The following is a 3,508-nucleotide window of genomic DNA, read 5'->3' on the forward strand; positions in this document are numbered from 1 at the left end:
TGTTAATTCGATGTCCAATACACTATTTAAAGTCTTTAAAATCAATAAATCTATTAAGACATCCATGATGGAAAAGAAATAGAAACAAGAGTTTATAGAAAATCTTCCAGGAACTGAAAACACAACTTCAATGAATTTGAAATGACGATGTAATTTGTTTTACAAGTTTAAACAAATTTCTTGTTAGATGATATGTTAATTCGATGTCCAATACACTATTTAAAGTCTTTAAAATCAATGAATCTATTAAGACATCCATGATGAAAAAGAAATAGAAATAAGAATTGATAGAAAATCTTCCAGGAACTGAAAATCACAACTTCAATTAATTTAAAATGACGATTCTGATTGTTTTAGAAATTTCAAGGGTTTCCCTGTAACAGGATATGTTAATCGATGTCCAATACACTATTTAAAGTCTTTAAAATCAATGAATCTTTTAAGACATCCATGATGGAAAAGAAATAGAAATAAGAGTTGATAGAAAATCTTCCAGGAACTGAAAACACAACTTCAATGAATTTGAAATGACGATATAAATTGTTTTACAAGTTTAAACAAATTTCTTGTTAGATGATATGTTAATTCGATGTCCAATACACTATTTAAAGTCTTTAAAATCAATAAATCTATTAAGACATCCATGATGGAAAAGAAATAGAAATAAGAGTTGATAGAAAATCTTCCAGGAACTGAAAACACAACTTCAATGAATTTGAAATGACAATGTAATTTGTTTTACAAGTTTAAACAAATTTCTTGTTAGATGATATGTTAATTCGATGTCCAATACACTATTTAAAGTCTTTAAAATCAATGAATCTATTAAGAATGAATATCCATGATGAAAAAGAAATAGAAATAAGAATTGATAGAAAATCTTCCAGGAACTGAAAATCACAACTTCAATTAATTCAAAATGACGATTCTGATTGTTTTACAAATTTCAAGGGTTTCCCTGTAATAGGATATGTTAATCGATGTCCAATACACTATTTAAAGTCTTTAAAATCAATGAATCTTTTAAGACATCCATGATGGAAAAGAAATAGAAATAAGAGTTGATAGAAAATCTTCCAGGAACTGAAAACACAACTTCAATGAATTTGAAATGACGATATAAATTGTTTTACAAGTTTAACAAATTTCTTGTTAGATGATATGTTAATTCGATGTCCAATACACTATTTAAAGTCTTTAAAATCAATAAATCTATTAAGACATCCATGATGAAAAAGAAATAGAAATAAGAGTTGATAGAAAATCTTCCAGGAACTGAAAATCACAACTTCAATTAATTTAAAATGACGATTCTGATTGTTTTACAAATTTCAAGGGTTTCCCTGTAACAGGATCGATGTCCAATTCACTATTTAAAGTCTTTAAAATCAATAAATCTATTGAGACATCCATGATGGAAAAGAAATAGAAATAAGAGTTGATAGAAAATCTTCCAGGAACTGAAAACACAACTTCAATGAATTTGAAATGACAATGTAATTTGTTTTACAAGTTTAAACAAATTTCTTGTTAGATGATATGTTAATTCGATGTCCAATACACTATTTAAAGTCTTTAAAATCAATGAATCTATTAAGACATCCATGATGAAAAAGAAATAGAAATAAGAGTTGATAGAAAATCTTTCAGGAACTGAAAATAACAACTTCAATGAATTTGAAATGACGATATAAATTGTTTTACAAGTTTAAACAAATTTCTTGTTAGATGATATGTTAATTCGATGTCCAATACACTATTTAAAGTCTTTAAAATCAATAAATCTATTAAGACATCCATGATGGAAAAGTAATAGAAATAAGAGTTGATATAAAATCTTCCAGCAACTGAAAACACAACTTCAATGAATTTGAAATGACGATGTAATTTGTTTTACAAGTTTAAACAAATTTCTTGTTAGATGATATGTTAATTCGATGTCCAATACACTATTTAAAGTCTTTAAAATCAATAAATCTATTAAGACATCCATGATGGAAAAGAAATAGAAACAAGAGTTTATAGAAAATCTTCCAGGAACTGAAAACACAACTTCAATGAATTTGAAATGACGATGTAATTTGTTTTACAAGTTTAAACAAATTTCTTGTTAGATGATATGTAATTCGATGTCCAATACACTATTTAAAGTCTTTAAAATCAATGAATCTATTAAGACATCCATGATGAAAAAGAAATAGAAATAAGAATTGATAGAAAATTTTCCAGGAACTGAAAATCACAACTTCAATTAATTTAAAATGACGATTCTGATTGTTTTAGAAATTTCAAGGGTTTCCCTGTAACAGGATATGTTAATCGATGTCCAATACACTATTTAAAGTCTTTAAAATCAATGAATCTTTTAAGACATCCATGATGGAAAAGAAATAGAAATAAGAGTTGATAGAAAATCTTCCAGGAACTGAAAACACAACTTCAATGAATTTGAAATGACGATATAAATTGTTTTACAAGTTTAAACAAATTTCTTGTTAGATGATATGTTAATTCGATGTCCAATACACTATTTAAAGTCTTTAAAATCAATGAATCTATTAAGACATCCACGATGAAAAAGAATAGAAATAAGAGTTGATAGAAAATCTTTCAGGAACTGAAAATCACAACTTCAATTAATTTAAAATGACGATTCTGATTGTTTTACAAATTTCAAGGGTTTCCCTGTAATAGGATATGTTAATCGATGTCCAATACACTATTTAAAGTCTTTAAAATCAATGAATCTTTTAAGACATCCATGATGGAAAAGAAATAGAAATAAGAGTTGATAGAAAATCTTCCAGGAACTGAAAACACAACTTCAATGAATTTGAAATGACGATGTAATTTGTTTTACAAGTTTAAACAAATTTCTTGTTAGATGATATGTTAATTCGATGTCCAATACACTATTTAAAGTCTTTAAAATCAATGAATCTTTTAAGACATCCATGATGGAAAAGAAATAGAAATAAGAGTTGATAGAAAATCTTCCAGGAACTGAAAACACAACTTCAATGAATTTGAAATGACGATGTAATTTGTTTTACAAGTTTAAACAAATTTCTTGTTAGATGATATGTTAATTCGATGTCCAATACACTATTTAAAGTCTTTAAAATCAATGAATCTTTTAAGACATCCATGATGGAAAAGAAATAGAAATAAGAGTTGATAGAAAATCTTCCAGGAACTGAAAACACAACTTCAATGAATTTGAAATGACGATGTAATTTGTTTTACAAGTTTAAACAAATTTCTTGTTAGATGATATGTTAATTCGATGTCCAATACACTATTTAAAGTCTTTAAAATCAATGAATCTATTAAGACATCCATGATGAAAAAGAAATAGAAATAAGAGTTGATAGAAAATCTTCCAGGAACTGAAAATCACAACTTCAATAATTTAAAATGACGATTCTGATTGTTTTACAAATTTCAAGGGTTTCCCTGTAATAGGATATGTTAATCGATGTCCAATACACTATTTAAAGTCTTTAAA

The sequence above is a fragment of the Daphnia pulex genome, chromosome 5 (assembly GCF_021134715.1).
Source record: "Daphnia pulex isolate KAP4 chromosome 5, ASM2113471v1".
Lineage (NCBI taxonomy): Eukaryota > Metazoa > Arthropoda > Branchiopoda > Diplostraca > Daphniidae > Daphnia > Daphnia pulex.